Source organism: Acipenser ruthenus, chromosome 8 (genome assembly GCF_902713425.1).
Source record: "Acipenser ruthenus chromosome 8, fAciRut3.2 maternal haplotype, whole genome shotgun sequence".
Taxonomy (NCBI): domain Eukaryota; kingdom Metazoa; phylum Chordata; class Actinopteri; order Acipenseriformes; family Acipenseridae; genus Acipenser; species Acipenser ruthenus.
In genome coordinates this window covers 24833167-24859461 of record NC_081196.1, presented here as the reverse complement: position 1 = coordinate 24859461, position 26295 = coordinate 24833167, and the positions used below count along the sequence as shown (strand labels likewise).

Here is a 26295-nt window from a genome sequence, read left to right as displayed (position 1 = left end):
TGCAAGTGTATCTTGCCCCCATGCACAGTGAGGCAGATGGTTCAGGAGGCAAAGGGAAATCCAAGGCCCACAGTTGGACAATTACAGAACTTGGTTGCATCTTGGGGTCACCAAGTCTTCAAATCTACAATTAGACGCCACCTCCATGCCAATAGGCTGTTTGGAAGGGTTGCCAGAAAGTCTTTATTGAGAGCAACCAACAAACGCCTGGAGTTTGCTAAACGGCATTGGCACTTCGATTGGAACTGGGTGCTACGGTCAGATGAGACGAAAATAGAGCTCTTTGGCGACGCACACCAGCGGTGGGTTTGGCGTCGAAAGAAGGATGCGTGTGCAGAAAAGAACCTCATACCTACTGTAAAATATGGTGGTGGATCTTTGATGTTATGGGGCTGTTTTGCTTCTACTGGTAATGGGGCCCTTGTTAAGGTCAACGGCATCATGGATTATACCCAGTACCAGGACATTTTAGCCAAACCTGGTTGCCTCTGCCAGGAGGCTGAAACGTGGCCGCAAGTGGATCTTCCAGCAAGACAATGACCCCAAGCACACATCAAAATCCACAAAGAAATGGTTAATTGACCACAAAATCAACATTTTGCAATGGCCATCTCAGTCTCCAGACTTGAACCCCATTGAAAACCTGTGGTTTCAATTGAAGAAGGCAGTCCATAAGCGCAGACCGAAGGATATCAAGGATCTGATTAATTTTTTTGGAAATAAATTTATAATTTGAGAAATGTGTAATTTTGGTTGATTCCATTAAATCATTAATAAAGTCAAATGTATTCCACATGTTTGAAAATTACAATATAGCTCAGTACTGGTATTATTTATTAAATACAGTCTTTTTTGCTCATCTTATCAAGGGTGCCAATCATTTTGGAGGTGACTGTATATATATATATATATATATATATATATATATATATATATATATATATATATATATATATAAGGGTTAGCTCAATACAGATAGAATAATAATGTGCAAGATAAACAAGACACAACTGGGAGTAGGCCATTTATTTATTTGCCAGGAGATTTACCCAATGAGACCAAGGCCTCGTTTACAAAGGGGTCCTGGGTATCACTAAGAAAGAAAAAAAAATGATGTTAGTGCCAAAGTCTTGTATTTAAGGATATTATTGTCCTTTAGGACATGTCTCCATGATGCAAGGTTTCATGAAGGATATTATTGTCCAGGTCCTGGATGTGTGTCCAAGATGTCTGAACTATTTCGGCGATATGCTTAGTGGCAAGTCGACTTTAACATTAAGGTCAATGTGATATGCAGTTTAGTCCTGTGCTTTCTTATAAATGTGATTGATATTGTGCAGAGTGTGATAATAACTGAAGTGATATTATCAGGAGCTTTTCTCTATTAACGCCCATTACACTCCGGCCGAGCATGACATTAGGGTTGTCACTGTATTATTATTATTATTATTATTATTATTATTATTATTATTATTAAATGTAGGTTAAGATATATTTTACAGTGAACTCTTAAGGGCATTTCAGTCAAAATGTCTCGTTTGTCATTAACAGTTTGAAATACTATCTGTTTGTTTTTGATAATTAGGTTTAAAAAGATTATGAAATTAATTTCTGACATATAACGGTCTTTTACAGCGTACCAAATTTAGTCCATTTGATGCGCCCAAGAGGGGGATTAAGGTGAGTTTGATCCACTTTCTTGCACCATTGCTAATCCAATTGCAGCGTACCAAAAGTTGATTAGCTCATTGGGATCATCAGTTAAACTAGATCAGGTTCAGTGCTGACTGCAGCGCACTAACCCAGACCCTTGTGGTCACAGAAAACATCCATATTAAGTGGATTTAGGTAGTCCTGTGAAGTCCTGTATACTCCTCGTATATTTTGCTTTACAATGCTTTCACATATTATGTGCTGCTATATTGTATTGTGTTAAAACTATAACTTTTATTTTTCATCCTTGTGTTTCTCTTGATGACTGTGAGAGGAGTTTATTTTAAAAGACAATGCATATTGTTTCAGCTTTGTACCTTTATAATACACTTAATCTAAAACAAAAAAGCCTGTTGAGTCTGTAGATATTAAGAACAAATAATAGCGGGAGGGGGGGGGGGGGGGGGGAATAATGGGGTTTAATTATATTTGCACTACAGCGCACAGAAAATGTTTCTTCAAATTGTCTAAAATTCTGGTTTATATTTCTTATATGCTGGGTATGGGTCTTGATCAGTCTAATTTGGTCCACTTGATCAGATCAGCTAAACTAATGAACCAAATCTTCTGATTAGTACACTACTATTGTGACTCATTTTGTTCAGTTCCTGTTGATTTTCTAGTCCCGAAGTCAGTCCACTTGAAGTGGACTAAACCATACGACATAAGAACATAAGAATGTTTACAAACGAGAGGAGGCCATTCGGCCCATCTTGCTCGTTTGGTTGTTAGTAGCTTATTGATCCCAGAAACTCATCAAGCAGCTTCTTGAAGGATCCCAGGGTGTCCGCTTCAACAACATTACTGGGGAGTTGGTTCCAGACACTCACAATTCTCTGTGTAAAAAGTGCCCTCTATTTTCTGTTCTGAATGCCCCTTTATCTAATCTCCTTTTGTGACCCCTGGTCCTTGAAAAAGTCCCCTGGGTCGACATTTGTCAGTACCTTTTAGAATATTGAATGGGCAAAGTTCAATTGCAGAAGATGTGAAAAACAATGGCAACATCCCTTGTGTTAAAATTGACTATGGGATTTAAAACACAAACTAATTGATTAATTAAATATATGAATAAATACATGTTTATTTTTGATAATGCAGGTAATGCATAATATACAGAAACCCAAACCCCTCCTCCCGAAGGGTGAAATGTTCGTAAAAATAGTAATAGGCTGGAGTGTTTTTTAGCCGTTTATGAATTTTAGACCCTCGAATAATTTACCTTGTTTTCGTTTTATTATTTTGCTGTGAAAACATCATCCAGGAATTTAATTTTTTTTTATTGAAAGCTTACAGAATCTTGTTTATAAATAAGAAAATATGAAGAATGACTTTAAAGAAACAACATTACAAAAGGGTAGGCTGTTATGGCCTGCATTCAAACTGTCGGTCCCAAAATTCCTTATTGTGATTTTCCGACAGTTGTCCAACTCTCTTAAACATCACTCTGTTAAAGCTACAGCAGCTCAATTATAAATCAGTAATACAACTATAACACAAGTTGTGTTTTGATGATTACATTTTTTAATTTAGATTATATTTAACTTCCATTACTTAATGCAAATATTTAAGAATCCCAGCTAAATTTACTTCCACGTAATTTGACAGCTTGCAAATATTTGCAAAAGGGGACATTCCATGAGTTTTATTATTATTTATGTTTTTATTTTGTTTGACAATTCACTGATGGTGAAAATTGAATGTCTTCAAAAGGTGAGCATAAAACATGACATTTAGCATTTACAGTTTTCAAGTAAGCATTTCAATATTAAACAATTAGCAGGGTTGTGACAGGGATGGCTTGTATTTGGGTCTCGGGCGCATGCCTGTAGGGTGGGTCGGAAACTCCGTTTGATCCTACCTGTCAATCATGGCAATGACACGGAGAGGCCAGACAAGGGTGTGTTTGCTGGTGATCTCTGATTGACTGGGCGCCGACCAGTTAAAATGGCACTGTACTGTATCCTCGGTTCATTGCTTTTTCAGGAGACTGGTCAACGAAAACAGGTGCAGAGGAATACAGCTCCTGCGAGTTTTGGTGTGGCGAAACTTTATCTGGGCTACTGTTCCTGACGCGAGTGGCATGCAAGAGGCAAAAAGTAAACAAGGATGGTTTCAGACGAGAGACGTATTTATTAATTAAAAAGCTAGACCGGCACAGCACGGCCCGGCCAGGAAGTACAGCAATCACTAGTTAAAGGTGGGGAACGGAGCAAGCATGGAGAGGATACAGTAGTGTTGCATTATCTCTGGGCCTCCGGAGACAGTGGAGGTAACGAGCAGAGGGTTTTACCACACCTTTTCTTTGTGTTTATTTTCCTTTTTTTTGGTTCTACTTCTGTTTTGGACTGTTTGAAGGTACGTATTCCCCAAGTCCAGGCTATTCCATTGCCGACTGTGGACGGGAGTTCCCAAGGGGCGGCGCAAATTGGCCGAGCGCCGCCCGGGGGGAGGGAGGGTTAGGTCGGACAGGGTGTCCTCGGCTCACCGTGCACCAGCGGTTCCTGTAGTCTGGCCGGGCGCCTGCGGGCTTGCCTGTAAGCTGCCCAGAGCTGCGTTGTCCTCCGACACTGTAGCTCTGAGGTGGCTGCATGGTGAGTCTGCAGTGTGAAAAGAAGCGGACGGCTGACAGCACATGCTTCGGAGGACAGCGTGTGTTCGGCTTCGCTGCTCCCGAGTCAGCGCAGGGGTAATAGTGGTGAGACGAGCTTAAATAATATATTGGAAATTTTAAATTGAGAGAAAATAATAAAAAAACTACTACATTAAAAAAATAATAATACTTGACAGAAGCACTGGTTTATATTTTTAAAAAACTTCACCCTGAAGCAAATGCAAAGATATTTTTTTTTTGCTGTATAAAACAAGTTCAACAGTATATATTAATATAAACGTAGTTGCAGGAAGGACCAGTCAAGAGTTGTTTCTTATTTTATACCATTCAAATGGTCTTATTGCTCTAATAAATTGTGTCTTTGCCTTTGTCCTTGCTTTAAATATGGTCCATTGAGTTAGAGGGAAAAGTCCCATAATAAAATAACTTAAAACAATAATTTAACTGCCGCTAGTCATCTTTTGCTATTAATATGAAAGCTGAAAATGGAAAGTAAAAAACTGGCTTTTGTTATTTTGATAACACCACTGCTTCAGATTATTACTACTGCTAATAACAGTAACAACATTGGTGGTGTTGAACACGGCAGCAACACGAACCTGCAAACTTCCTTATTATTATAAAACATTAAAAAAATTAACCGTCTGGTTCTCTTGCCTTTTTTAAATTAATATAATTTAATTAATACATAATAAAAACCAACTAAACTAACAACTACCTAGCCTATATTATTTAATAATCATTTTGTAGTCTCCAAACTGCCCAGCATCTTCTGTTGCAGACACCACTGCTGCAAATGTCAGCTGTAGTAAAACAGAGCAGTTCAGACTATGGGTCAAACCAATGTTCGTGTAGGGTGCATTTTATTGTGGGTTTTTTTTTTCTTCTTTTATCAATGTCGGACTTCTGGCGTCTTCTGAATGACTTTCCGTTTTTTATTACATTTTAAACTTTTTAAAGGCAAAACCATAACAAAACATAGAATAATAGTGTGTATACACTGAGTAAAAAAAGTAGAGTGGCAAAATATACAGTTTGCGTCCCCTGTGCCCTATGGGCTAGGCGCCTACAGTCTCAATTAAGTTACAGTTCAACAAGAGAAAACGTTAGGTTATTATCATAACCCTGGTTCTCTGAAATAGAAATATTAACCATCACCAATGGGTAAAAGCATTATGCCAACAAACTCTCGTGAGAGTGCATGACGCAATGTGAGTTGCCCCGACAAAATCACATTGCAGCCATTTGCAAATTCTCTTTTTACTTTTGAGTCTCGCGGCTCCGCAGCGACCGCGAAGACTGATGGTTAATATTTCTATTTCAGAGAACCAGGGTTATGATAATAACCTAACGTTCTCTTTCAAGTACGAAATATTAACCATCACCAATGGGTAAGTATACCCAATCTGTCGTGAGGACAGGCGCAAGACTCTTATGAGCTAACCGCGCTAGCAGTCCAAGGTGACAAGTTACTCACCGATCAATCTGTAGTTGAGGGGACGACCACCGAGGCAGCCCTCAACACTCTTGATCCAAAACCAGGACACAGCGGATCCACGATGTTCATCCTGTAGAACCTCGTGAACGTGTGGGGGGTCGCCCACACCGCTGAATTGCATATGTCCATGACAGATGCACCCTGGAACATTGCCCAAGAAGTGGCCTGCCCGCTAGTTGAATGGCCAACTTTGCAAGTTGATACGCAATCTTCACGGTGTCTGTTAGCCACCTAGACAGGCGCTGTTTAGACAGAGCCTGACCTTGAGACTGAGAACCGTAGCAAACAAAGAGTTGCTCCGACTGGCACAAACTTGTTGTCCTCTCCACATAATATGCCAGCGCTCTGACAGGGCATAGTGTGTGGAGCATTCTGTCTCTGTCGGACTGAAAAGGAGGAGGGTGGAAAGCCTCCAACTCCACTGACTGATTGACATGGAAAGCCGAAATAGTCTTCGGCAAAAACGCAGGGTTGGTCCGGAGTGTCACCCGTAACCGGCCTTTCGCAAAATATAAACAGGCTTTTGCGACGGAAAGTGCCTGCAGCTCACTTACTCGCTTAGCAGAAGTGACTGCCACCAAAAAAGCTGTCTTAAAAGACAAAAGCTTTAGCTCTGCGGAAAGCATGGGCTCAAAAGGAGGTTTCGTTAGTGCATTCAGCAAGACATTCAACCGCCAGTGAGGAACAACGTCCTTCCTTGGAGGACAGAGTCTCCTAGCCCCCTTCAAAAACTGTCCCGCCAGGAAATGTGCTCCTGGGGAGACTGAGTCTATCTTCACATGGCAAGCTGAAATAGCTGCCAGATAGACTTTTAGGGTAGAAGGGCTCTTCCCATCGTCCAGCAGGTCTTGCAAAAACTGCAAGATCAATGCCATTGGACACATTGTGGGATCCTCTCCCTTCGACAGACACCATGTCTGAAAAACGCCACACTTGTAGCCATACTGGGAACGCCCTAGCGTTCTGTAGGGTGTCAATCACCCTATTAGACAAACCCAGACGGCTCAAATGGAGCCGCTCAGGGGCCAAACCCAGAGCTGTAGGCTCAATGGGTCGTGATGCCACAGATCACCCTGTGCCTGGCTGAGCAGGTCGCGGCGACTGGGCAACTGCCAAGGCTGTCCGCACAGGAGCTGTATCAGTGAGGCAAACCAGGCTCTCTTGGGCCAGTGAGGTGCTACTAGTAGGACCGTGGCCCTGTCCTGTCTGATCTTCTCCAGACACAGAGGTAGCAAAGCTATCGGCGGAAACGCATACAGTCGACCCCTAGACACCCTTCGTCTCTCATTATGGAGAACCACAGGGTGCAATGCGTCGACTCCTGGGAGGCAAAAAGGTCGATCTCCGCTCTCCCAAACCGTTTCCATATGAGGCTGACAACCTCGGGATGGAGTCTCCAATCTGTGCCGCCCGGAACCTGCCTTGAGAGGAGGTCTGCGGCAATGTTCATCACTCCAGGTAGGTGTACCGCTCGGAGTGAGAGGAGATGGGTGTGTGCCCAGACCAGAAGCCTGTTGACCACCTTGTTGAGACTGGGTGATCTTGTACCACCCTGGTGGTTGATGTAAGCCACCACTGTCGTGTTGTCCGTCCGGACAAGCACGTGTCTCCCCCTGATTTCCTCTAGAAAGAACTGAAGAGTGAGAAACACTGCTTGCAGTTCTAGAAGATTTATGTGTCGGCCCAGCCACGGAGGCCGCCAAACCCCTTGTGCACCCCGACCGTTCCACACCCCACCCCAACCATGATTGGAGGCGTCGGTGGTAACGACTTCTCTTCTTGTGACCGCTCCCAGCCTGACGCCTAGGCGTAGGTGGGCCGGTTGTTTCCACCAAGAGAGAGTTCGGAGACAATATCTGGACACTGTCACCAAACTGTTGCAGTTCAGCATTGGGTGAGGGACCATCCTGTTGAACCAGGCCTGAAGGGGCCGCATATGCAGGAGGCCCAGGGGAAGGGATTGAGAAGCTGCTGCCATCAGGCCCAGAAGTTTCTGGAATGTCACCACTGGTAAAGCTCTGCCTAACTGGAACAGGTCTAGGCAGGCTGATATGCTTGACACCCTGTCGTCCGACAGCACTGCTGTCATGGATCGGGCGTCCAGACTCAAACCCAAGTAGCGCGCTACTTGAGCTGGCGTCAGTTGACTTTTCGCATGATTCACCTTCAGACCTAGTCTGGATAGGTGATCGGTGACAAGTTCCATGTGTTGCAGCGCCTGACCTGGCGACTCCGCACAAATGAGCCAGTCGTCCAGGTAGTTTAGAATTCTGATACCGTTGAGTCTCAGAGTGGCCAGGATAGGGTCCATGCATTTCGTGAAAACGCGTGGCGCTAGGGATAGGCCGAATAGCAGTACACGGAACTCGTAGCCTTTCCGTTGAAAGGCGAACCGAAGATACTTCTGGTGCCCTGGTTTTATGGGAATGTGGAAGTAGGCGTCCTGCAAGTCCACTGTCGTGAACCAGTCGCCCGGCCTGATGGACTGCGACAGCTGTCGCAAGGTCAACATCTTGAACCGCCTGCGGCTCAGATACAGGTTGACCTGTCTGAGATCGAGGATCAGTCTGAGGCCGCTGTCCCGTTTGGGCACCAGAAAGTATTTGGAGTAGAACCCCTTGACCATGTCGGAGGGTGGTAAGATGCGAATAGCCTGCTTTTGCAGGAGGGTCTTTAGCTCCTGAGCCAGTGAGCTGTTGGCACAGGGGTCCCTGACCAGCATATGGCTGAATTGTAAGGAGTACCCCTGACGTATAGTGGTGAGCACCCACGAATCGCGGGTGCACTGGCCCCAGTACTCCAGATGGGCTTTGGAGAAGGGGCCCTGGGCCTGTGGCAGCAAATTCCTAGGGCTGCTGCTTTGGTTTAGGCGCCTGCGGTCTCTTATCAGGCGCATTGCGCTGGAACCGCCTTTGCCTACCGCATCCCCGGCTTGACCTATCAGTGACCGCTGGAGAGCCCCGTGGACCGCCCTGAGGCTGCCACTGTGGCCAAGGCGGTAGCCTCTGATACCACTGCTTCTTAGGCGGTGGTGCCGGCTCAGGGGCAAGGTCACTAAATGCCTTTGTCGCTTCCCTTGCCACTTTGGACCGAAGCAACAAATCGTCCACTGCAGGGCCGAATGTATGCTCTGGCGTGATGGGCGCGTCCAGCAGAGCAGCCTTGTTATTCTCCGTCAGCCTGGCTTGAGAGAGCCACAGCTGACGGCGCGCAGCCACCAATGCTGCCATACTGCGCCCTGTTGCTTGACTCAGAAGCTGTGCTAGTCGTAGCAACATTCGGGAGATCAGCCGCAGCTCCTCTGTCTGATCGAGGGTCAGTCCCCCCTCAGCAGCGGAGCCCCAAATGTGGCTCTGGTAAGCCACCAAACAGGTATTGTAGTTGCCCAACCGGGCAACAAAGGCATTAGCGGAGTAAGCCTTCTTTAGAAGGACCTCCGTGACCCGACATTGCTTGTTTGGGCAAGCCGCATCTTTGGACAGCAGCGCAAGGTTCGCTGGTTGCGCCAAAGCTGGAATAGTGGACCCGACAGGGGGAAACTGGACCAGACCCCTTTTATCCCCCTCGTGAACCCTATAGGTCGTACCTGACCTAGGGACCGCAGGGGCTGTGGCCGGGTGCTGCCACGATGAGGTCAGTTCCTGCCAAAAATCCGGGTGGATGGGCGGGGCCTCAGAGGGTAGCTCCTTACGCTCGTCATAAACAGAGCACCTCTCAACTGTCGCACTCGGCCATGGCACCCTAAGTGCGTCATTGGCTCGATGCATCAGGGGTATGAGCTCCCCAGGCAAGGGAATCAGAGGCAGCGAGTCCAACGCTGGATCCTCTGAAAAGAACACCTCACGCTCCTCAGCTCCTTCTGAAGCGAGGACAGAGAGAGCGTCCTCCATCCCCCCCCCCCCCCAACTCAACCTCTGCCAGTTCCGGTGGCGGAGGGGGGGAGAGAGAAGCTGCTTGTGAAGGTGGAGCAACAGGCGCTCGCATCACAACAGGTGCTTGCACCACAGCAGGTGCCTGCACTGGTAGAGACCGCACCTGCAACAACTGGGTCAGAGTTGACTGCTGTTGCTGGAACATCTCACATATATACCGCCAGCGGTCCGATGATCGGACCTGTGCCTCCTTTTCTTACCCCTTTGGGAAGGAGAAGCAGGAGAGGAAGAGGATGAGGAGGAAGAGGGACTCCTCCTCCTGTGCTTCCTGGACTCCTTGGAACCCCGTGCCCTGGCACTGTGCTCAGCGGAGCGAGGCCTCTGGCTAAGCTCCCTGGAATGGCTGGAATGGCGCTCCGTGGAGCAGCGCTATCCAGAACTGCGCTCCCTAGAGTGCCCCCTACTACTACCAGCTGCCTCTGCAGGAGGTAACTGCGCCGGGGTAATTGAGACATCACTGGACTGGCGCATAAGCCTGGAGCGTAGTGATCGCTTGCTGAAAATAGCGCTCTGCACACAAAAGGCAGGGTCTGCCAGAGCTCGCTCTGCGTGTTCCTGACCTAAGCAGCGCACACATCTTTCGTGGCCATCAGCCACTGGCAGCTTGGCGCCACAGTCAATACAACCGTGAAACATAGTAGTGTAGGTACCAACAGGCTTAGTAAACTAGTGTGGGTACCCAATGTAAAGTACACCCAACAGTTAGCTTGGTACCGAACCTGGTACTGAGCGTTTGTTCTAGGTACTGAGGGAGTAGGTACCAACAGACTTAGTAAAACTAGTCTGGGTACCAATAAAAGCCTGGTACCGAACGTCAGTTCTGGGTACCGTTGGTATCAACAGACTTGGTATGAACCAGTCTGGGTACCAAATACAAATACCTACCGTCGGTACCGAAGCGTATGCTAATGCGGTAACGTCCGTACCGAAGCGTATGCAAACGCGGTAGCGTCCGTACCGAGCGTATGAAAACGCGGTACTGAGACGCGGTACTGTGTCTCAATAGAGAATTAATAAGTCAAAGGCTGCGTCAACTCTGGTACCGAGGTACAAAGAAGAAAAAACGCAAACCTATGCTAATGCACAACAGCAGCAGCCAGCAATCCTACAAAAGCAGGAGATCTCACAAAGAGATGCACGCCAGCTAACCGTACAGTGAAGAGACTGTGTAACAGTACTATACTTCAAAGGTTGCATCAGCTCTGGTACCAAGGTACAAGAAGAGAAAACGCTAACCTTGTGCTAATGCACAACAGCAGCCAGCAATCCTACAAAAAAGCAGGAGATCTCACGAAGAGATGCACGCTAGCTAACTGTACAGTCAAACACTCAGTTACAGGTTATTCTCAAGCCTGAAAATAACCTCTGTACTACAGCCGTAATACAGTGTCCTGTGAGCCCACAGACCTGAATCCCGTTTTCTGTAAGAAAAAACAAGGGAAGGGGTATACAGTGATGTAAACAACACTGAATACACAAAATAATAATACAACAACAAAACTATCTCACGGGGATAGATTTTTTATTTATTTATTTTTTTTCTCTGGAACAGAGCCCTGTCCAGATGAGTGTTATCTGCCGTAATAGTGAACTAGACCCGGGGGAGGGCGAACGCAAGTCGCAGGCTCCCGCTCGCGCACAGCCAGGTCGGGCTGACTAGATCAAAAACTCGGCAATAATATAATATTTTAAACAACAGTAGCGACCGTAGTAAAAACACTGTTAGAGACAGAATACTGCAAAACAGGTTAAACAAGGCAATACTACTAAGTAATAAGAAATACTTAGCTCAGATGCTTTCACTCTTAGTCAAAAAGGAAAAAGAGAATTTGCAAATGGCTGCAATGTGCTTTTGTCGGGGGCAACTCACATTGCGTCATGCACTCTCGCGAGAGTTTGTTGGCATAATGCTTTTCAGTTCTTGGGTTCTTAAAGGGGAATAACCCATTGGTGATGGTTAATATTTCGTACTTGAAAGAGAAACAAACTTAGGTCTTAACATATAGCAGTTCAAATAATATTAATTTTGTCAGCAATTTTTACATGACTTTTCGAAGACTATTTCAATGTATCTTTGTGACAGGAAGAATGAATCTTGGTTATAAATCTCCCTCCCGACCTGTGAGGGCGCTGTGTAATGGGAACAGCGTGCCCCGGACTGGATGGTCTGGCAATTAATTTCAGGGAAAGGTGTAAGTCGGCCACCTAGAAAGGGGGCGGAGCCACAGTACACCAAGTCATCATCCGTCGCTAAAGGCCAGCACTCCTCAGTAATGCCTTTGAAGCCAACACCCAGGGATCCTTCAAGGAGCTGCTTGATGAGATTCTGGGATCAATAAACTACTAACAACCAAACAAGCAAGATGGGCCGAATGGCCTCCTCTCGTTTGTAAACTTTCTTATGTGTGTATGTTTATGTGCATATGGGCGTGTATACGTACGTGTATATATGTCTAGATGTGTATGCATCTACCAATACAGTATGTATTTGTTAGTTCTCTCAATCGTGATTTCTTCATAATTACCATCACACTTCAACCCTTATCTAATATTTGTTTTTATATATGTTTTTATTAACTCCACTGCTCCACTCACTCCACTGGCTCCCGATCACCACTCGTATCCAGTTCAAGACTCTTGTACTAGCCTACAGATGCCTTGACCAGACTGCACCCAGCTACCTCCAGACCATCATCTCTCCCTACACCCCCACTCAACCTCTCCACTCCTCCTGCACTAGAAGACTGGCCCTACCTCCTTTACGCTCCCCTGCCTCCAGAGCCCGCTCCTTCTCCACCCTCACCCCGCAGTGGTGGAATGACCTTCCTAGAGATGTCAGGACTGCCCAATCCCTGACCACCTTCCGGCGCCTCCTCAAGACTCACCTCTTCAGACAGCACCTGTAGAACTCCTCTGTTTTTCCCCCTGGACACTTATCGCTCTTCCTTAAATGTGCTTTACTTGCTCTTATCTGCCCCCTATTTTACTGCATTTAAATCCTGTAATTTAGATTACTGTAATCTGTCAAGTGTTATTTAATCTGTAGTATTTTGTATTTAATTATATCCTGATGCAACTATCACTGTCACTGTTATCTGCTCCATTATTGAATCGTATTTTGTCATACTTGTACTTGCTAGAACCAAAGTCATTGTATTTATCTTGCTCTTAATTGTATTATTACTTGTACTGTGATTCTTGAAATGTAAGTCACCCTGGATAAGGGCGTCTGCTAAGAAATAAATAAATAATAATAATAATAATAATAATAATAATAATAATAATAATAATAATTATTATTATTATTATTATTATTATTATTATTATTATTATTATTATAATATTTATATTTATATTATATATATATATCCGTAGTTCTCTGCATTTGAATATAATGGTTATCAAAACTATATATATATTTTTTTTCTTTATATTTTTCTGTTTGTGTTCTGTTACACTGTATTTATATATTATTTTTAATACATCCCTTGCATTGTATTGGCTCGATTATGGCATTTGTTTTGAGTTACATATATTTGACAGATTTAACTGCCTGTACTCTTTTTAGATCCTTTATTTTTTAATTATGCTGCAAACCATAAATTTTGTTTCTTGGAACATTCGTGGCATTAGCTCACCAACTAAAAGGACAAAGACCCTCAATGCTCTTAATAGGATGAAGGCAGATATATGTTTATTACAGGAAACACATCTTACAGAGGCTGCACACCAGATCTACTTTGCCTTGTAACTCCAAAAAAAGGGGGGTAGCTATTCTTATCAATAAAAACATACCCTTTAGAAAGACAGCTGTGGTTGCAGACCCAGAGGGTTGTTACATAACAATTAAATGGCACAATTGGAACAGAAAATATTACAGTTGCCAATCTTTATGGCCCCAATAATGACTCCCCAGCTTGTTTCCGAATTAACTCAATTTCCAGAATCTACAGTAGTCACTGGTGGCGATTATAATACAACATTTAATCCAAATCTGGATATTTCAAATGTAGCACCTAATTTTAAACCATTACAATCTTCTGAAACATTAAAGCAGTACATGAAAGATTTAGGGCTTGGAGATATATGGCGTCTACATAATCCTCTAAATAGGGAATATTCTTATTTCTCTCCTCGTCATAAATCTTTTTCACTTACTGATTATTTTTTGACAAATAACTCGATTCTGTACTAGAATTTCTAACCCCAACATTGAAACTCACTATCTCTGATCATACCCCGGTCAGCTTTAACTAGCATTTAATACTCCACGTACTCCCTCTCGGTGGCGTTTCAATATCTCACTACTTAAAGGACAAACAATTTTATTCTTTCTCATAAAGAATGTGCCTCCTTTTTAGAATTCAATGACTCCCCAGAAATTTCACCAACCTTGCTCTGGGAGACTGCTATGGTAGTTTTAAGAGGAAGTATTATTTCATATTCTTCCCTTAAGAAAAAAAAAAAAGTAGAGCAGTTAGAAAATAAAATAAAGACATACAATCTTCTATTCTGTCAGTCACCTACTGAAAAGAATCATACAAAACTTTTAAATATGAACTCAATATAATTTCTGAAAAAACTAAATTATAATGTTAAGATTGAGGCAGAAGAATTTTAAATTTGGTGATAAAACAGGATGGTTATTATCAAATCAACTTAAAAGAAATTAAGAAAAATCGCTGATTCCAGTTATTAAAGATCAAACAGGGGATACGGTTCATGGTCAAAAGGACATAAACGAAACATTTAAAATATTTTACAGTAATTTATATACTCCAGACCATGAAAATAATCAAGAAGATACCGATACATTTTTAAGATATATTGATCTTCCTAAACTATCCAAACAGCAAGCCGATGTTTTGGATAACCCACTATTATCTGAAGATTATGGTAAAGCACTTTTCAGCATGCCAAACAATAAATGTAACATTTCTGGTCTTCAAAAGAAAAAGATCAACACATATAAAAGAGATACAATTGATTATTGAGATGGTCAAGTAGACCTATGGCTGTCTGGAAAAGGAATTGATAGATATAAACCCAAGAAACCTGTGTGTTTTTTTGACCACAACTTTACTACCTCAGGATCCAGCACCTCCCACTGATTCAATTCACTACCCCAAAGCAACACGGATGGTGCTATTCCTCGTTGATAACCCATGCGGGAAAGAAAGTGCGGACGGGAAAACGAGGCACGGGACACACAAAGAGGACAATACAACCAGAAATATCGGAACAGAACGAGAAAAACAACTTTATTTTCAATTTAAGTGGTCAGGCTCTTATGGATTCTCAGCAATCCCTTTTGAATAAAGGACTCTCATATGTTCCAACCATGTTGACTAATCCATTCAAACTTAAGGCAGAACTTTAAGTTTTGATGTTCATTGAAATTAAAATATTTCTATAACAGACATAATGGACCCATTGATACAACTGTCCCCAGAACTTTTACATCTTTTAAACAAAGAGTACATTTTGCCCATAAGTAAATAATGCAGCCATTGAAACATACTGTAGATTGGTTGAAAGAGATGTTGACACTCTGCTATTAACGAACAAAACTAAAATACTTAACTGCAGTCATGATGAACTTGATGCATTGAAGAACATCAAATGTAATGATAAAGTGATTGTAAACCAGCAGATAAGGTGGGTGGCCTTGTCTTATTGTCTAAAGATTCCAATAACACAGAAGTAAAACGCCAATTATCCGATACTAATTTTTATAAGAAATTGGTTGGTGATCCCACTACTGTTTTTAAAATGGACATTGATCGTTTTTTACTATCAGCACATGAATTGGGATATATTCCAGAAGGTGTTCAGAAGTATTTAACATGTGATTATCCTATAAAGCCTATATATTATTGTCACAAAGACGGCCGGAGTGGGTGGTGTCAGACCAGAGCCAGGAAATAAATAAACAGAGAGATGTGGTTTGGTGAAGCTGGGCGCGTGATTGCGCTCAGCATTTAATAATTAAACAGAACAGAACAGAAAATAAAAGGTTGGAACACAAAAACACAGGGCATGGCACTGGTAACCAAAATAAAGAGACAAACAAAACGGACAGACACTAACAAACAGGGACGAACAAACACGGTGAGAAACACTACTTATTATTCTTGTTATTATTTTTACCTACTCTCTCTCCCATTCTTTCGCCCTGAACACCCAACCCCGAGTGACAGAAATGTGCATCATATATACTGTTGTGCTGGGATTCAATTACTAATTAATTACTCACTTGAATCCCAGCACGTGAATTAGTTAAGTGTACTCCTGTGACCACACATTACATTTTACCAGCACGTGAAGTGATTTGTGCCCTCCTCGTGCCTAAATATAAATCTACATTTTTAAATACACGTGAAACACAGACCCGTTTATATCCCATGTACCAATCTCTATACACCAACATTAACACACGCACGCAACATACAACATATAACACACAAATGCACACAGGGGCGGGGCACATTGCCACAATATATATATATATATATATATATATATATATATAGTGCCTTGCAAAAGTATTCAGACCCCTGACCAATTCTCTCATATTACTGAATTACAAATGGTACATTGAAATTTCGTTCTGTTTGATATTTTACTTTAAAACACTGAAACTCTAAATCAATTTATTGTAAGGTGACATTGGTTTTATGTTGGGAAATATTTTTAACAAAAATAAACTGAAATATGTTGCTTGCATAAGTATTCAACCCCTGTGCTGTGGAAGCTCCCAGTTTACACCGATCAAAGAAATTGCCCTAACGAGGACACAATTACCTTACCATTGGCCTCCACTTGTGAACCATTAAAGTTGCTGTCACATTTTCTGGATAAAAACCCCACTGTTGAAGGATCATTGGTCAGGCTGTGAATCTGAAGGAAAATGAAGACCAAAGAGCATTCTACAGAAGTTAGAGATAAAGTAATACAAATGCATAGATTAGGGAAAGGGTACAAAATAATATCCAAGTGTTTGGATATCCCAGTGAGCACAGTTGGATCAATAAATCAGGAAGTGGAAGCTGCATCACACCATCCAGGCACTGCCAAGAAAAGGCTGTCCCTCAAAACTCAGCGCTCAAACAAGAAGGAGACTTGTGAGAGAAGCCACAGAGAGGCCAACAATCACTTTGAAGGAGCTACAGAGTTCAGTGGCTGGGAGTGGAGTAATGGTGCACCAGTCAACCATATCAAGAGCTCTGCATAACACTGGCCTGTATGGGAGGGTGGCAAGAAAGAAGCCGTTACTCAAAAAGTACCATCTGAAAGCACGTCTGGAGTTTGCCAGAAAGCATGAGAGTGACCCAGCTGCGATGTGGGAAAAGGTTTTGTGGTCAGATGAGACCAAGATAGAGCTTTTTGGCCAAAACTCAAAGCGCTATGTGTGGCGCAAAGCTGGTACATACTTACCCCAAAAGACTTAAAGCTGTTATTGCAGCGAAAGGTGGCTCTACCAAATATTAATGTGTGGGGGTTGAATACTTATGCAAGCAAGATATTTCAGTTTTTTATTTTTCTTAAAAATATTTCCCAACATAAAACCAATGTCACCTTACAATAATTGATTTTGAGTTTCAGTGTTTTAAAATAAAATATCAAACAGAACGAAATTTCAATGTACCATTTGTAATTCAGTAATATGAGAGAATTGGTCAGGGGTCTGAATACTTTTGCAAGGCACTGTATATATATATATATATATATATATATATATATATATATATATATATATATATATATATATATATATATATATAAATTACCTAAGGTCCATAAATCATTGGACAATCCACCAGGCCGTCCCATTTTCTCTGGTATTGGTTCTTTTATTGAACCCCTCTCTAATTATAAGATTCCTTTATGAGACCCTTGGTTATTGAATTGCCATCATATCTTAGGGACACGGGTGACTTTATAAGTCAATTATCAAATGTAAGGTTACCTAATGAAAATATAATTCTTGCTAAACTTGATGTTGTAAGTCTATATACCAATATTCCACATAGTGATATTCTCAATGCTCTTAAATTCTATCTTGATAACAGAAATGACATCCAGACACCTACTATATTTTTACTTGAGATGGCACATATGGTCCTCACTAAAAACTACTTTCTTCTCTTTATGGGATTCCTGGAACACAACAATATATTTGGACATAATCCTTTCATAGAGAACACCATTATGTGGAAACGATATATTGACGACATTTTTTTGTTCTGGTCTGGCACAGAAATAGAACTCAAAGCTTGTGCTGCTTATTTGAATGGTTTGATTTCATCTGATAATTTTACTTTGGAATATGATAAACATAAGGTTAGCTTTCTCGATACTAGTGTACGCCTCGATGAGGGATCCTTGTATACCATCCTCTATACCAAACCAACTGACAAAAATAGTATTCTATATGCCTCCAGTTTTCATTCTGTACCATTAAAAAGGGGACTCCCCTATAGTCAATTTATGCGACTTAAATGTATTTGCTTTAAAGCTGAAGATTTTTACATTGAAGTTGGTAAAATGTATGACAAATTCTTATCTAGGAACTACCCAAGAGATTGGTTAGATAATGCTCTCTTTAAAGTTCATAACGTAGAAACAAATCCTCACGTGAAAAAGAACAAAGAATTATCTTCTATTTGTTGCATGACTTTTGAGATTAAAAATATTATTAGAAAACACTGGCACATTCTATCAACTATTGGCAGTAAAATATTTCAAGATATGCCCCTATTTACACATTATAGAGGTAGAAACATGCAGGATATAGTTCATGCTGATTCATTTAAAGATACAGCTAAAAATCTAAACTGGGGTACAGTAATAACAGATTCTTTCCATGTCGGAAATGCGCAGCTTGTGATAATGCTATTAAAACCAAAAGTCATGTTACTAACAAAGAATATAAGATTCCCCAAGTCATTACTTGTACATCTGATTTTGTTGTTTATTTAATCTCTTGCCCTTGCAACTTACAATATGTTGGCAAAACCAATAGACAACTACGAGTTCGCATCAATGAACATAAAAGTGCCATCCGTAGAAAAGACATACATTTGCTTTTGGCTAGACATTTTGCAGAGACAAATCACTCTCTGCAAAATGTCATTTCAGAGTTAAAATTCTGTGGTATACAAAGATTAACTCAACATCGGGGTGGTTTAAACCAAAAATTACTTCAATGTGAAGCAAAATTGATTTTCTATCTCAAAACAGTACAACCTGAAGGAATTAATGAAAAATTAGGTGCATTTATTCAATTATCTCTAATACTAACATCAATCTTATGTAATTATGTCAATCTGATTCCAAATCTATATGAATTGCTATAATCTGGATAACTGTTTGTTAAACCCATCAATTTATCAACATGCTGCATTCTTATGATCCCTTTTATATTTATATTACATATGATATTTTCCTGTTACTTAATGTAATTATTTAAGAACATAAGAAAGTTTACAAAACGAGAGGAGGCCATTCAGCCCATCTTGCTCGTTTGGTTGTTAGTAGCTTATTGATCCCAGAATCTCATCAATCAGCTTCTTGAAGGATCCCAGGGTGTCGGCTTCAACATCATTACTCGGGAGTTGGTTCCAGACCCTCACAATTCTCTGTAAAAAAGTGCCTTCTATTTTCTGTTCTGAATGCCCCTTTATCTAATCTCCATTTGTGACCCATGGTCCTTGTTTCTTTTTTTAGGTCAAAAAAGTCCCCTGGGTCAACATTGTCAATATCTTAGGATTTTGAATGCTTGAATCAGATCACCGTGTAGTCTTCTTTGTTCAAGACTGAATAGATTCAATTCTTTTAGCCTGTCTGCATACAACATGCCTTTTAAACCCGGCATAATTCTGGTTGCTCTTCTTTGCACTCCTTCTAGAGCAGCAATATCCTTTTTGTAACAAGTAACTGAACACAATATTCTAGGCGAGGTCTTACTAATGCAATGGACAGTTTTAACATTACTTCCTTTGATTTAAATTCAACACTTCTCACAATATATCCGAGCATCTTGTTGGCCTTTTTTACAGCTTCCCCACATTGTCTAGATGAAGACAGGTCTTTTTCATAGATCCTTCTTCAATTTCACTATCTCCCATATGATATTTATAATGCACATTTTTATTGCCTGCATGCAATACTTTACACTTTTGTCTATTAAATGTAATTTGCCATGTGTCTGCCCAGTTCTGAATACTGTCTAGATCACTTTGAATGACCTTTGCTGCTGCAACAGTGTTTGCCACTCCTCCTATTTTTTTGTCGTCTGCAAATTTAACAAGTTTGCTTACTATACCAGAATCTAAATCATTAATGTAGATTAGGAATAGCAGAGGACCTAATACTCCACTGGTTATCTCGCTCCATTTTTAGGTTTCTCCTCTAATCAGTACTTTCTGTTTTCTACATGTTAACCACTCCCTAATCCATGTGCATGCATTTCCTTGAATCCCTACTGCATTCAGTTTGAGAATTAATCTTTTATGCGGGACTTTGTAGAAAGCTTTCTGGAAATCTAAATAAACCATGTCGTATGCTTTGTAATTATCCATTGTCAATGTTGCATCCTCAAAAAAATCAAGCAGGTTAGTTAGACACGATCTCCCTTTCCTAAAACCATGCTGACTGTCTCCCAGGATATTGTTCCCATATAGGTAACTTTCCATTTTGGATCTTATTATAGTTTCCATAAGTTTACATATAATAGAAGTCAGGCATATTGGTCTGTAGTTACCTGGTTCGGTTTTGTCTCCCTTTTTGTGGATCGGTATTACGTTTGCAATTTTCCAGTCTGTCGGTACAACCCCTGTGTCAAGAGACTGTTGCATGATCTTGGTTAGCGGTTTGTAAATAACTTCTTTCATTTCTTTGAGTACTATTAGGAGGATCTCATCCGTCCCAGGGGATTTGTTTATTTTAAGAGCTCCAAGTCCCTTTAACACTTCTGCCTCTGTTATGCTAAAGTTATTTAAAACTGGATAGGAACAGGTCGACATGTGGGGCATGTTGTCCATGTCCTCCTGTGTAAAAACCTGTGAAAAGTAAATCATTTAATATATTTGGTATTTTTTTTTTTTTCGTCTATGATATTGCCATTTGTGTCTCTAGACATTTAACCTACTCTTTGAATGTTCTCTTGCTGTTATAATATTGGAAAAACATTTTGGAATTGGTTTTAGCCCCTGTGAAAGGGTAGCCTTGCGGGCCCAGATGTTAAATAGGCAGGCATAGAGACTCAGAGACCAGGAAACTGCAGCTAAGCCCTTCTGCGCAGTTTAATAAACAAAAGTAAATCAAAAACTTGAACAAAACACTGCTCACAGAGCAAAAACAAAAGGTCAAACAAAAACAAATCTCGCACACAATAAACACTTACAAAATAACTGGCACAAGGGACAAAACAAAAAGTTTAAACAAAACTGTTCTGGCTGGGCAGAGCCTTCACTGAACTTTGTCACACCAAACAAATGTAGCAAGGCACTGTTCACTCACCCCAAACTCCCACCAAACAAAGGATTTCCCCCTTTTTTATACCATGTGGCTGGAGCCTAATTAACAATTAGTCAATTAGATCTAGCCACACATTCTCACATGTATTTTGGCAGGGATAGGAAATTAACCCCATCCCTGTCAACCACCACCAAATCACCACACAACAATAATATTATTATTTACAGGCAGGGCCCTGCCCTGCCACAGCCCCCTTAGCAATATTGATTTATATCTCTCTCTTGGCCTTTCTACCTTCCTTTTTGACTTGTGTTTACAGTTCCAAGTACTCTTTCTGTGTACTTTGTTTTTGGTCCCTTTAAAACGCTCGGTAAAGTGCTTTTAGCTGAATATTTTTTTAATTGATCTATTAAACCATTTTGGCCATTTTGTTTTAGATTTAGATTTGTCTACTTTTGGAATGTAATTGTTTTAGGCCTCTAGTACTACATTTTTAAAAAACAGCCATCCTTTTTCTGTGGATGTTTTCTCTATTTTACTCCAATCTACTTCTGTTAGTCTCTGTTTCATACCTTCATAGTTTGCTTTTCTAAAATTGTAAACCTTAGCTTTAGTCATTACTTTTGGGGTTTTGAAAATCACTTCAAATGAGACCATGTTGTGGTCTGAGTTTGCCAATGGCTCTCTGACCTCTGTTTTAGTTATTCTGTCTTCATTATTTGAAAAGCCTAAATCAAGGCATGCCTCCCCTCTAGTCGGTGCCTTGACAAATTGCGTTAGGAAGCAGTCATTAGTCATTTCCACCATTTCAATTTCGTCCATCGTGCTCTCCACCGGGTTTTCCCATTGTATACAATGACATTCGAAATGCGTGTAGAAAAGGAGAAGCCATACTAATGGGGGATTTCAACTTCCCCTGTATAAAATGGGAAAACCCAATGGGGGGCACGACGGACGAAATTGAAATGGTGGAAATGACAAATGACTGCTTCCTAACGCAATTTGTCAAGGCACCGACTAGAGGGGAGGCATGCCTTGATTTAGTCTTTTCAAATAATGAAGACAGAATAACTAAAACCGAGGTCAGAGAGCCATTGGCAAACTCAGACCACAACATGGTCCCATTTGAAATATTTTTTAACCCTTTGCAGTCCATTTATTAACTGCGCGTCAGGCACGCCAGGTCTAATTAATTTTCACACGCGCAGTTAATTTTATACGCGCTGTTTAAAAGTATTTTTTTTCACAGTCAAACGGGTTTAAATGGCCCTGCATATCAACAAAGCACTCACTAGGCATCTCCAGCCCCGCCCCACCCTTTCGTTCGCTATCGCTTTCACCTATGTAAGAAATAAATAATAATAATAATAATAATAGTCGTACATACCGATCGATCATCTCCTGATCACTCGTTTTATCACCAAACTCCTCAATAATGCGATCCAAGTCATTATTTTATTACTATAACATCTCAAAAAAGCTCTGCAAATGTCTGTGTTTTCTGTGCGCTGATTCAGTCAGCCAACTTGTTTACTTACAACCCGCCCAGTTATCTGATACCAGATACCATGTATGACTATTCATGAGATACGCCTTTATTTATTTATTTATTTTTTTTTCCGACTTGTCTCGGCTCCTGTCGCTCCCACTCGGCAATTGAATGGTTTTCTCGGCTTTTTCCGGAGAAAAAACGACTAAACACCCGTATATTGCGTTGCTATAATGATGTCGGACCCAGTCCGACAAAGGACCTGTGAGGAATAATAGCAATGTCGGACCCTGTCCGACAATGGACCACAAAGGGTTAAAACCCCAAAAGTAATGACTAAAGCTAAGGTTTACAATTTTAGAAAAGCAAACTATGAAGGTATGAAACAGAGATTAACAGAAGTAGATTGGAGTAAAATAGAGAGAAGATCCACAGAAAAAGGATGGCTGTTTTTTAAAAATGTAATACTAGATGCGCAAAACAATTACATCCCAAAAGTAGACAAATCTAAATCTAAAACAAAATGGCCAAAATGGTTTAATAGATCAATTAAAAAAAATATTCAGCGAAAAAAAGGCACTTTACAGAGCGTTTAAAAGGGACCAAAAACAAAGCACACAGAAAGAGTACTTGGAACTGCAAACACAAGTCAAAAAGGAAGTTAGAAAGGCCAAGAGAGAGATAGAAATCAATATTGCTAAGGGGGCTAAAACCAATTCCAAAATGTTTTTCCAATATTATAACAGCAAGAGAACATTCAAAAGAGGAGGTTAAATGTCTAAGAGACACAAATGGCAAAATCATAGATGAAGAAAAAAAAATAGCAAATATATTAAATGATTACTTTTCACAGGTTTTTACAAAGGAGGACACGGACAACATGCCCCACATGTCGACCTGTTCCTATCCAATTTTAAATAACTTTAGCATAACAGAGGCAGAAGTGTTAAAGGGACTAGGAGCTCTTAAAATAAACAAATCCCCTGGGCCAGACGGGATCCTCCCAATAGTACTCAAAGAAATGAAAGAAGTTATTTACAAACCGCTAACCAAGATCATGCAACAGTCTCTTGACACAGGGGTTGTACCGACAGACTGGAAAATAGCAAACGTAATACCGATCCACAAAAAGGGAGACAAAACCGAACCAGGTAACTACAGACCAATATGCCTGACTTCTATTATATGTAAACTTATGGAAACTATAATAAGATCCAAAATGGAAAATTACCTATATGGTAACAATATCCTGGGAGACAGCCAGCATGGTTTTAGGAAAGGGAGATCATGTCTAACTAACCTACTTGACTTTTTTGAGGATGCAACATTGAAAATGGATAACTGCAAAGCATACGACATGGTCTATTCAGATTTCCAGAAAGCTTTTGACAAAGTCCCGCATAATTCTGAAACTGAACGCAGTAGGGATTCAAGGAAATGCATGCACATGGATTAGGGAGTGGTTAACAGGTAGAAAACAGAAAGTACTGATTAGAGGAGAAACCTCAAAATGGAGCAAGGTAACCAGTGGAGTATTAGGTCCTCTGCTATTCCTAATCTACATTAATGATTTAGACTCTGATATAGTAAGCAAACTTGTTAAATTTGCAGACGACACAAAAATAGGAGGAGTGGCAGACACTGTTGAAGCAGCAAAGGTCATTCAAAATGATCTAGACAGCATTCAGAATTGGGCAGACACATGGCAAATGAAATTTAATAGAGAAAAGTGCATGCGGGCAATAAAAATGTGCATTATAAATATCATATGGGAGATAGTGAAATTGAAGAAGGGAACTATGAAAAAGACCTAGGAGTTTATGTTGACTCAGAAATGTCTTCATCTAGACAATGTGGGGAAGCTATAAAAAAGGCTAACAAGATGCTCAGATATATTGTGAGAAGTGTTGAATTTAAAATCAAGGGAAGTAATGTTAAAACTCTACAATGCATTAGTAAGACCTCACCTAGAATATTGTGTTCAGTTCTGGTCACCTCGTTACAAAAAGGATATTGCTGCTCTAGAAAGAGTGCAAAGAAGAGCGACCAGAATTATACCAGGTTTAAAAGGCATGTCGTATGCAGACAGGCTAAAAGAATTGAATCTATTCAGTCTTGAACAAAGAAGACTACGCGGCGATCTGATTCAAACATTCAAAATCCTAAAAGGTATAGACAATGTCAACCCGGGGGACGACTTTGACTTGAAAAAAGAAAACAAGGGTCATAAATGGAGATTAGATAAAGGGGCATTCAGAACAGAAAATAGGAGGCACTTTCTTACAGAGAATTGTGAGGGTCTGGAACCAATTCTCCAGTAATGTTGTTGAAGCTGACACCCTGGGATCCTTCAAGAAGCTGCTTGATGAGATTCTGGGATCAATAAGCTACTAACAACCAAACGAGCAAGATGGGCTGAATGGCCTCCTCTCGTTTGTAAACTTTCTTATGTTCTTATGTTCTTATGTATATGGAGGAAGTTGAAATCCTCCATTAGTATGGCTTCTCCTTTTCTACACGCATTTCTAATGTCATTGTATAACAGATTATTTTGCTCTGCGTCTGAATTTGGCGATCTATAGCATATTACTGGTGGGACTGAGCGCTCTTGCAGCAGCTCAGTTAGAATCACCTGTTTCCCGAACGTGAGTGACGGCTTTTCTTCTTTCTCCGTTTTGGAGGAGGGGAAGGTGAAGAGGAACAAGAGGAGGAACTACGTTTCTCAGCTCTACTCTTTCTAGCGTTGCTCCTCCCCCGTCTTGGCACACAGCCCCGGGAGGAGGGTCCAACCTCACTCATTGATGAGGCTGAATGTAGCGCAGGCATGGAGGAACTCCCCCTTGAGTTACATGCTACCTGATTCTCCAGTGTACTCTTGGAGAAGGGAGCACACAAATCACAAAAGGTGACAAAAGTCAAGGCCCTATGTGCATGCTGGGGACCCAGACAGACAGTACATTTATCGTGTCCGTCACTTGTAGCAGTTTAGCCTTTCAAGAGACTCATGTATGGAACCCAGACATTGTGACAGTGCTGTGTTCACAACAAACAGTGTACAGACCACACAGTGTAGTATTGACACTTTATGTGCTCGGAACAGTACCGACACTCGGTACTGACATGGTACTCGGTACTGACACAGGGCACTCAGAGCCGACACAGGGCCTTGGTACCGACACGGGGCCTTGGTATTGACACTCTGTACCCACTCGACGCACTTTGTATCAACATTTGGTACCGAAGCAGTAAGCTTGAACTCGCAAGCAAGAATGGGGCCGATAATCGCAGTTACTGCTAGTGACACGTGCCCACCTACAAGTCATCCACTGGCTAAACTACTAGTCAGTACAAACACGAGACTAGCAGTAGCCTGCACCGAAACAGTAACCTCGGTCCCTTAGGATCGGGCGACAGGTTGCAGTTACTGTTTGTGGCGAGTAACAGGGATGCACAAAGCCACTGGCTTGTTTCTAGTCAGCAGAACGCGAGACAAGAAACAGCCTGCTTGCAAACATGCCTTTGTGATAGTGCTGCTGGATAGCTGCACTAAAACAGCAGCGAGCTGCTAAAG

General features: G+C 41.3%; 1 protein-coding gene across 5 annotated transcripts in view; it reads right to left on the bottom strand.

The window, feature by feature from the left end:
• LOC117406669 (homeobox protein PKNOX1-like) overlaps window positions 1-26295 on the bottom strand; it is a 149320-nt gene that overhangs the window by 7228 nt on the left and 115797 nt on the right. The window contains exon 10 of one of the 5 annotated variants that reach the window (XR_009329347.1): window positions 14147-14204. The exons of the other annotated variants lie outside the window; for them this stretch is intronic. The gene's annotated coding sequence lies outside the window, so the exon portion shown is untranslated. The remainder of the gene's footprint in view (window positions 1-14146; window positions 14205-26295) is intronic. 5 annotated transcript variants of the gene reach the window in all.